This window comes from Somniosus microcephalus, unplaced genomic scaffold (assembly GCF_052327205.1).
Source record: "Somniosus microcephalus isolate GS21.2 unplaced genomic scaffold, FLI_Smic_1.0 unresolved_chr1, whole genome shotgun sequence".
Classification (NCBI taxonomy): Eukaryota; Metazoa; Chordata; class Chondrichthyes; order Squaliformes; family Somniosidae; genus Somniosus; species Somniosus microcephalus.
The window spans coordinates 60969576-60980246 of record NW_028225179.1 but is presented as its reverse complement, the minus strand read 5'-3'; the positions used below and the strand labels follow the sequence as shown (position 1 = coordinate 60980246).

General features: G+C 46.0%; 1 non-coding gene across 1 annotated transcript; it reads right to left on the bottom strand.

Moving 5' to 3' along the window:
* Positions 1-8083: 8083 nt before the first annotated feature.
* Positions 8084-8166, bottom strand: trnal-uaa (transfer RNA leucine (anticodon UAA)). The gene has a single exon. It is a non-coding gene; the product is annotated as a tRNA-Leu (tRNA).
* Positions 8167-10671: the final 2505 nt, after the last annotated feature.

Here is a 10671-nt window from a genome sequence, read left to right as displayed (position 1 = left end):
GTGCAAGGCTATGGACCAATAGATGGAAAGTGGGATTAGGCTGGATAGTTCTTTCGACCAGAGCCGATGACCATCCTTCTGTGCTGGAAATTTCTATGGTTCCATGATTCTAAGAGGTAGTGCGTTCTCCTAGGTTTCCTGGGCATATCTGTGTCCAACAGCCAACATCACCAGTGGGATCTTGCTGTGTAGAAATCGGCTGCCATGTTTTCCTATATTAAAAGCAGTGACTATGCTTCAAAAAGCTCTTTATTTTCTGTAAAGCAATTTAAAAAAATCATCATTCATGGGATGTGGGTGTCGCTGGCAATATCAGCATTTATTGCACATCCTTAATTGCCCTTGAAAAGGTGGTGATGAGAGCCTTTTTGAACCACTGCAGTTCCGTGAGGTGAAGGTACCAACAGTGCTTTTAGGGAAGGAGCTCCCGGATATTGACCCAGCGACAATGAATGAACGCCGATGTATTTCCAAGTCAGGATGGTGCATTCCTTGGAGGGGAACTTGTAATGTATATACCTTTAAGGGGGGAACTACATTTTACAGCTCATGTATACTGTAGTACCGGCAGTGACCACACCTGTATATAGCACTGAGTAGTAATCTGTACAGGGCAGTTCCACTGTGAGCCACGTTGAGTAAACACCTGTTGTACCGTTTCTCCTGCAGTCTGTGTCTTATTATACACGGACACAACATTGGCGACAAGGCAAGTTCGGACCAACTGCAACTCTGCATCACCTCCCAGGGATTCATTCCTGGAGATCAGTGGATTGGAGGTCAAGGCCAGAGACTCAGGCGTCGACCACGGGCAAATGCCCAGTCTTCCAGCAGGGACTCGAGAATTCCGGGGGAGGCTGTCGAGAGCCAGGCTTGGCTTTCCAGTCGAGGTGGTCCAGCAAAATGGGCTGGCAACAGGTAGTGCGCAGACCCGTCCCGGACAGCGGCGGACTAGAGCCCGACCGAGCGGTGCAGCAAAGGGCCGAGCAGCATCGACGGGGGAGAGAGAGAGAGGGCAGAGCGCAGAGGGCACAGCCAGTGTTCAGGGGCCGAGTAGCGTCGGAGAGAGGGTGAGAGAGATGCACAGAAACCCATGAGGCACCGTCATTGCCACAAGGACCGCTGAGAACGGCATTGACAGCAGCGCAGGAGAAACGCGCAAATCCTACAGGGCACCACCATTGCCACGAGCACCGCCGGGAGCGGCATTGGCAGCAGTGGGGGAGGAAGGAAAGCGTGGGAGATGCCATTTTAAGTCATTGGGAGACGCCATTTTAAACCACACCCAAAATGCCGAAGAGTGGCAGTATCACCACATTTGACAATGAAGTCGAAGATTGGACTACATATGTCGAACGAATAGAGGTGTACTGCAAGGCAAATGAGGTGTCAGATGACAAGAAAGCATCAGTATTGTTAAATTTAATGGGTGCAAAGACGTATGGTTTATTACGAAATCTAGTAACCCCAACGAAGCCAATGGAGAAGAGTTTTGAAGACATAGTAACGATACTACAGGAACATTTAAACCCCACACCGCTGCTGATAGCAGAAAGATTCAAGTTTCACAAACAGAACCAGCATAAGGATGAAAGCAATGCTGATTATTTAACAGAACTGCGCAAACTATCGAAACACTGCCAGTTTGGAGCGGGACTGGCAGATACCTTAAGGGACAAGTTTGTCTGTGGGCTTCAAAGTGAAAGAACCCAGAAACGGCTTTTATCTGAAAAGGACCTTACGCTGGAAAAGGCTTTCAGCATTGTGGTATCATATGAAGCAGCAGCACGGGGCGCTGCAGAGATACAACAGAGACCGCAAGAATATGGCACAAACAAAATGTCATATGGAACTGAGAAGTGCTATCGCTGCGGCAGAACAACACATGACTAGAATGATTGCTGTTTCAAAGACAAAGTGTGCAGACAGTGTGGAAAAGTAGGACACATAGCACGAGTCTGCAGGTCGGGAAAGAAAACCAGCAATAAGAAACCTACCAAAGGAAAGTACAAGAAGGTACATAAGATGATGGAGAATAGTTCAGATGAACAAAAGAGTGATAACGACTCCGAAAGCAGGGAACTGAGTTGTCTGAAATTACATAATGTGATCACAATGGAGGATCACCGAACCATTTGGGTCACTCTCAAGATAGCAGGAGTCCAGGTAAAGATGGAATTGGACACAGGATCTGCCCTAACAGTCATAAACCGATGGGACTACGAGCAGCTATTCTCACACATACCCTTGAGAGACACAAAAATTATTTTGAAGACGTACACGGGGCAAAAGGTCTACCCCAAAGGAACAATAAGGGTGACCGTTATATATAACGGTAAGGAAACACCAAAACTAGACCTGTATGTATTGCAAGATGGAGGACCACCATTACTGGGACGTGAATGGATCCAGAAAATACAACTGGATTGGCATTCCATACAGGCACTGACTGTGGCTGACAAAAAGGATGATGACGTCACACCTGGGTGACTGTCAAAGATCCTAACTGACGCAAAAGAAGTGTTCCAGCAAGGACTCGGAGCACTAAAAGGCATGACAGCGACGATTAAAATTGAAGAAAACGCAAGCCCAAAATGTTTTAAGGCCAGACCGGTACCTTATGCAATCCGCCCAGCCGTCGAAGCAGAGCTGGAGAGTCTGGAACGTTCAGGTTTACTGTCCAAGGTAGACTGGAGTGAGTGGGCTACACCCATCGTCCCTGTGATGAAAAAGTCATTGAGCAGCACGCCTGGGGAACCAAGGAAGGTTCACATCCGTGGAGACTTTAAGGTAACAGTGAACCCGGTCCTTCACACCGTACAATATCCACTTCCGCGGATTGAAGATGTTTTCGCCTCGCTATCTGGAGGGAAACGCTTCACTAAGATTGATCTGGTCCAGGCGTATCTGCAAATGGAGGTAGAAGAAGCATCAACAAATGCCTTACAATCAACACCCATAAAGGTCTCTACCAATACAACCGGCTAGTATTCGGGGTAGCATCAGCTCCGGCTATTTGGCAGAGGGCAATGGAACAAGTCCTGCAAGGGGTCCCAGGGACCCAGTGTTATTTGGACGACATCCTGGTCACGGGCGAAAATGACAGTGATCACCTTGCCAACCTGGAGCAGGTGCTCACTAGATTGCAGGAATATGAGCTCCGAGCTAACCGCCCCAAATGCGAGTTTTTTGGAATAGAGGTCTCGTATTGTGGCCACGTTATCGATAAAGAGGGGTTACATAAGTCCCCAGAGAAGATTGAGGCAGTAGTCAAGGCTCCAGCACCGGAAAATGTGTCAAAACTGAGGTCGTTCCTCGGGCTGGTAAACTACTACCATAAGTTCTTGCCAAATTTGTCTACAATACTACACCCACTACAGCCGACTGCAAACTGGGGTGCCATGGAAGTGGAGTGACGAATGTAGACGTGCTTTCCAGAAGAGCAAAACACTAATCACATCGAAAGAGGTATTGGTCAATACAACCCAGCATTACCAATTCGGTTGGCATGTGATGCGTCACCCTATGGCTTTGGAGCAGTGCTGTCGCACAAATTCTCGATAGGCTCAGAGAGGTCAATAGCCTTTGCGTCAAGATCACTAACCTCAGCCGAGCATAACTACGCCCAGATTGACAGGGAGGCCCTCAGCCTAGTGTGGGGAGTGAAAAGGTTCAATCACTATCTGCACGGGCAGAAATTCACCTTGCTGACTGATCACCAGCCTCTTGTCTACATTTTTAATCCGAAGAAGGGCGTTCCAGTGATGACTGCGTAATGACTACAAAGATGGTCACTTTTTCTAGGGGCTCACCACTATGAGATTGAATATAAGGGCACGAAACAGCATGGAAATGCTGATGGGCTATCACATCTGCCACTGCCTACTGCGGAGGAAGCACCAACAGTGGATCCTGTCGAAATATCCCATTCGACTATAGTTGAATACCTACCGGTAACTAATGCTTGAATCGAAAAGGAAACCTGAAATGACCCGACACTGTCTCGGGTATATGATTTGACGATGAAGGGATGGCCTGCACATGGCAACTCACTGTTGCCAGCATTCTCAACAAGGAGAGAACAGCTGTCAGTGTGCCGGGGGATCTTGATGTGTGGATCCCGAGTGGTAATTCCACCCAAGTTAAGGGATAGAGTGCTCAATGAGCTTCATGAGGGTCATCTGGGAGGGGTAAAAATGAAAAGACTAGCCAGGGCTTATGTGTGGTGGCCGGGATTCGATAAACAAATCGAGGACCTGACCAAGAGCTGCTCAGGATGCCAGAAAGTCCGAAATGCACCACCACAGGCCCCTCTACACCCATGGGAGTGGCCCTCATCTCCATGGCAACGGGTGCATATTGATTTTGCTGGTCCATTCATGGACTCAATGTTATTAATAGCCGTGGACGCGCACTTGAAATGGCCTGAGGTCATCAAAATGTCCTCCACCACCACGGAGAAAACTATTGCAGTCCTACGGACCATTTTTGCCAGGAATGGCTTGCCAGAACAGATTTGCTCCGTCAACGGACAACAGTTTGTGTCCGAAGAGTTCCGGAGGTTCTTGAAAAAGGCGTAAGGCATTACACATCCTCCCCGTATCATCCAGCCACAAATGGATTGGCTGAGAGGTTCGTACAAACCTTTAAGAAGGCAATAAAGGCTATGTACAATGAAAACATTCTGCTGCAGCACAAGGTGGACAATTTCCTGTTCGCCTACCGGAATGCGACATATGCAGTCACCAACCAGGCCCCAGCCATGATGTTCTTTAACCGAAGGTTAAGATCTCGCCTGGATTTGCTCAGACCAAACGTATGAAGAGATGTTGAGAGTAAGCAATTCCAGCACATCCACGAGAAGCCAACAAGGAGCTTCAATGTAGGGCAACCAGTCTTGGCCCGCGAATACCGAACAGAAAAATGGCAGCCAGGAACGATATGCACACGGCAGGGCCCACTTATGTACACATTGGACATTGGGAAAAGCATCATGAGACGCCATGCTGACCAGATCCTAGAGTCACAGGAACAAGTCAACCCCATGCCTTGCCCATACGTACCTGGTGATGAACCCGATGTACAGGTCACATCTACCCCAGAAACAGTAGCATCGGAAGCTGATGAACCAACCGACGACAGGGGGCCAGAATCGCCTCCACACCAAGAGCAAGACACTCGGGAAAGGTGCTATCCAGAAAGGATCAGGAGGCCTTCCCAAAGACTGAATATATAAATAGACTATTTTCAGCTAATGTTGCATGTTAAAAGTGTTAATTGTAATTAGTTTGATATTTAATTGTGAAATGAGTGTTAAGGTACTGTTAATCTAAAAGGGGAGGAATTGAAATGTATATACCTTTAAGGGGGGAACTACTTTTTACAGGTCATGTATACTGTAGTACCAGCAGTGACCACACCTGTATATAGCACTGAGTAGTAATCTGTACAGGCAGTTCCACTGTGAGCCACGATGAGTAAACACCTGTTGTGCCGTTTCTCCTGCAGTCTGTGTCTTATTATACACGGACACAACAGAACTTGCAGGTGGTGGTAGTTTCCATGCGCTAACTGCTCTTGTCCTTCTAGGAGGTACAGGTCGCAGTTTTGGGAGGTGCTGTGGAAGAAGATTTGGCACATGTGTAGCGCGATTGTTACTTTCCATGTATCAGCCCAAACCTGAATGTTGTCCAGGTCTTGCTGCATGCAGGCCAGGATTGCTTCATTGTCTGATGAGGTGAGAATGGAACTGAACACTCTGCAGTCATCAGCGAACATCGCCACTTCTGTACTTATGATAGAGGGGCGGTCATTGACGAAGCAGGTGACGATTATCTCCTGCAGTGATGCCCCGGTGCTGACATGATTGGCCTCCAACAACCAGAAGCATCTTTCTTTATGCTAGGTATGCCTCCAACAGTGGACTTTCCACTGCGTCCACTCACAGGTTCCATTGACTTCAATTTTACTCGGCCTCCTTTATGCAACACTTGGTCGAATGCTGTTTTGATGCTAAGAGCAATCACTCTCACATTGCCTTTAGAATTCAGCTCCTTTGTCCATGTAGGATCAAGACTGTAATGAGGTCTGGAACCTAGTGGTTCTGTCGGGACCAAACTGAGCATTGGTGGGCAATTGGGACGTCCAAGGTCGTGAAAGGTGCTACAGGAGTGCAAGTTCTCTTTTTTACTAGTTAAAAACTACTAACACTTGCATGATGTTTATTTGTAGGTACAGAGGATCATCGAGCTGAAACCTTAACACTACCTTCCTCTCCCCACAGATCCTGCCAGGGTGTCCCAGCATGGCCCGTTTATAAATGTTGATATTAAATAAAGGGTTCCTTCTGCAGTGGGGAAAGAGTTAAATTGACATCGTTGGCACTTTCACTGAATGGTGTAATAAAGACAATAATCTAATAGGTCTTTGCAGTAGTAAGCTTTTTTCTAAATTGCTGAACTGGCAGTTGAGATAACCTAAGCAGTAGTGTTAGAACTGCACTTAGAGACAATTGCAAACAGTCAGATGTGGAAACCATAAGAGGCCTAGAGGATGTAAGTTCTGTTCTGGCAGGAAAGTAAAAGAATGAGTTGGAAGTAAAGAGGCCTACAAAGGCAGGAAAGGAGGACAGTGAGACAGAAGTACAATGATGATGAGACTCCATCTGGCATAAATAAAAGTCATAGGTGCAACAACAGCGTGGGGGATAACGGACATATACTTTTCCGATAATAAACGTGGTACTTTAATGAAATGCAGCATAGGCAACCAATCAGTGAAGATGCATACGGGCCAGGTCCAATCAGGTAGCAGTAATGTATTCTGAACGAGCTGGACATATATGTTGTAATGTATTAAAATGTAGTGTTTGCTGTACCAATTTGGAGAAGTCTGGCGAAGACAGAGCAGATTGTCTCCCCACAACCCTGACAACTTGATTATCGATCCGACAACCTTGTGTCGAGTGTTGGTTTAAAATACTCCACAACACTTCTATAGTTATTAATGGCTTAGAAAACACAATAGAGTGCCATATATCCAAGTTTGCCGATAATGCAAAGGTTGGTGGTACGGTAAGTCGTGTAGACAGCAGCATATAATTACAAAGATATATTGATAGATTAAGTGAATGGGCGAAACAGTGGCTGATGGATTTCACTGCAGGTAAGTATGTCGTCATTCATTTTAGATCTAAAAAGTAGATCCGAGTATTAATTACATGGTGCACAGCTCCGAACAGTGGAGTTCCAAAGTGATTGCAAGTCCATGTACACAGATAACTAAAATGTAGCAGTAAGGTACAGAAATAATCAAACAATCTGATAGCATGTTAGGTTTTATACCGAGGGGCTAGAATATAAAGGAAAGGAAGTTATTCTACAGCTACACAGATTTGGTTAGACGACATCTGGAGTTCTGTGTACAGTTCTGGGCACCGCCCGTTAGAAAGGATAGATTGACCTTGGAGGAAGTGCAGTGCACATTCACCAGAACGTTGCCAGCGCTCCAATGGTTAAAATATGAGGAGAGATTACATAAACTGGGCTTGTACTTCCTGGAATATAGAAGGCCGTGGGGAGTTGATTGAGGTTTTTAAGATTTTGAAACGAATTGATAAGGTAGATAGAGAGAAACCTTTTTTCGCCGTTGGTGGCGGAGTCTAGGACAAGGGGACATAATCGTAAAATCAGAGGCAGGCCATTCGGGAAAGAAGTTAGGAAACATTTCATCACACGAAGGTTGGTAGCAGTGTGGAACTCTCTCCCACAAAATAGCAGTATATGCCAGCTCAACTAATAATGTAAATCTGAGATGGGTAGGTTTTTGCTGGACATGCGTTAAAATGATCTGGAGCCAAAGCAGCTGGATGGAGTTAAGAAACAGCTCAGACAGGAATTCAGTGAATGGCGAACAGGCTCAAGTGGCTTCCTCCGGTTCCTATGATCAGAACACCAATTGTAAATGAAGAAATGCTGTCTTGAAGGGCGAATTATAAAGAGGCACCATCAGTTGCAGAAATCATAAGCGTTTTCATACCAAAGATAGCTTTAGGTTTTACTATCAACTCCGTTGCTTGAGCTTTGACCAAGAGTGGGGTTTGAACCCACGCAGACACACGTCCATTGAATTTTAAGTCCAACGCCTTAACCACTCGGCCACCCTGGTGACAGGAACGTTGCTGCGCCGTCCTTAAAAATTTGACAAATTCCTTGTAGACTCTAAATTTAGTTTTCGGCGCAGAGCAAACTGCACGTCAGCATAATCTGAAAATGTGAGAGGATAAATACATTTTCTAAAACTAAAGACGGTGAAAAGCTGAACTGCAAAAGCACAGTAGCTGGGCAAGTAACGCACTGAGCTGACCGTTCGTAACTAGACAAGAAACCACTTGGCCCAGTAATTCCTGTCGGGGGCTTGCCGCGCGTGCAAGCCCCCGATGTGCACTTACCCGGCGCGCCGACATCTGAAACCTGGCCCGCAGTGGATTTCCTGTAAGTGGCCCGGTTCTGATCTCGGCGCGCTGTGCTAACCTGACCCAGCGGCGTAGTTAGTGCATGTGCCGGCTGGGATCAGGTGAGCACTGTTCAGCCAATCAGGGGAGGGGAAACTTCATTCATAAGTTTGATAGTAAAGACTGTCAAACTCATGAAAAGTACGGCACCCCAAAACACTACTTAAACTTTAAATAACATTTTAAAAAGCATCCCAATAATTAAATTAACTATGAATAACTTTAAAAAACTATTTTAAACAATTAATCAAATTTTTGAAAAAAATAAATTTTTAAAAAATAGGGTCTAAAACTAAACTTACCTTACTGTAGATTCTTTAAAAATAATAAACCTGTGGAAAAAAAATTCTAAGTTGTACTAAAAGACCACTTACCTGTAAAACTAAGTACTTACGTGTGGTTTTTCAATGCGTAAAAACCGGAGCCCTTTACACATGCGCAAATCTGTAAAAATACAGGAAATCCAAGTCGCACGCGCTGCCCAATACCGCGCATGCGTTCAGCCTCTTAACCCCTTGGGTCAGAGGACAGGAAATGCCGGTTTTCAGCGCATGCGCTGTGCATGCTGAAAACCGGCAATTCCTCCTGGCACACGCGTGAGTACCCTGTCCGTACTCACGCGTTGTGACAGGAATTACTGGGCCCTTGGCTTTTAGCCTACAGAACATGTAACCCTCCCGTCAAAACCGAACACCTTTGAAGAAAGAATGTTAAAATGCACGTCAAACCCCGATGATCAGCAAGCTCTAAACTGAGCCTGCGCTTAAAGGGTTAACTCATGAGGTGCAGAGTAAAATGATGTGGGGGAGCGATGGAGCGAGTGACGGAGAGGAAGTAATAGTTGGGCGGATAAACAGAGACCCAATTAGAAAAGCTTACAGAAAGTGACTGAGAGTGAGTGAGACATACAGAGAGACTGACACACGGAAAGAAAAACAGAAGCAGAGAGAAATAGAGCGAATCATAGAGCGAGAAAAGGAGAAACATCACATTAAAGGTGAGAAATCCCCTGCCGGTTCGGACGGGCATTAAAGCCGTGACCTGCGGTTTACCGGTGAAAACACAAGGTCACTGAGGGAGAGGATTGTCACATCATAGAACCATAGAATGACGCACTTCCCCCACAGCCCTGCACATTGTTCGTCATCAAGTATTTATCCAATTCCCCGCTGAAAGTGACTATTGGATCAGCGATCGGATCTGTTTCCACGAACAGTTCAGACAATGCATTCCAGATCACAACTACCCTCTGAGTAATAAAACAATCTCATCTCAGCCCTGCTTCTTTTGCCAATTAAATTAATAATTTAAAGCTGAGGTCGATAGATTTTTGTTGGACAAGATAGGGATTGATTTGGAGTCAAAGCAGGTGGGTGAAGTTAAGATCCAGGTCAGCCATCATCTCACTGAATGGTGGAATAGGCTGGAAGGGCTGAATATCCTACTCCTGTTTCTATTGTCTCTCAATCAGCGGAGTGGCTGTTGCAAATGTAGGAACGCTGCCTGGAAAGGTGATATATAATTATTAAAACTTCCTTTCTAATGGTTACAATTCTCGGACGAATTATCGCATCCCCCAGCAGCAGTGCTCGAAACCACGCGAACTGACGTACACTCGATCTTTAACTCGAATCCTTCAACCACTCGCCCATCCTGGTGATATAAACAGCGATGCACAGTTGTACACAATTCAGCAAATTCCTTTCACATTAAAATACCAATCCATTGATAATGCCAGTGATTTGAAAGCTGCTGTGGAAAAAAATAACAACAGTTACTTTCCAGTTTCCTGGTCCTCACGGTCTCCCTTTCACTGTGGGCGTCCATTCCCTCTAGGACGGCAGGAGGGCCCTCCGATTCTTCCTTGAACGGAGGCCATCACAGTCCCCATCCACTACCACACTCCACCGCCTGGCTGAACTTGTATTGAACATACATTGAACTAATTCTCCTTTGAATCCATTCACTTCAACCAAATAAGCCCAGCTGCCCCCATAGCTAACTTGACGACACCTCCTCCCACCTTGATTCCTGTAAGGACTCTATTCCTTTTTCTCAGTTTTTCCATCTCCATCACATCTCTTCTGATGACGCCACAGTCCGATATGTTTTTCTTTTCCCTCAACCGAGGAATCCCCTCCAACACGGTGGACAGAACC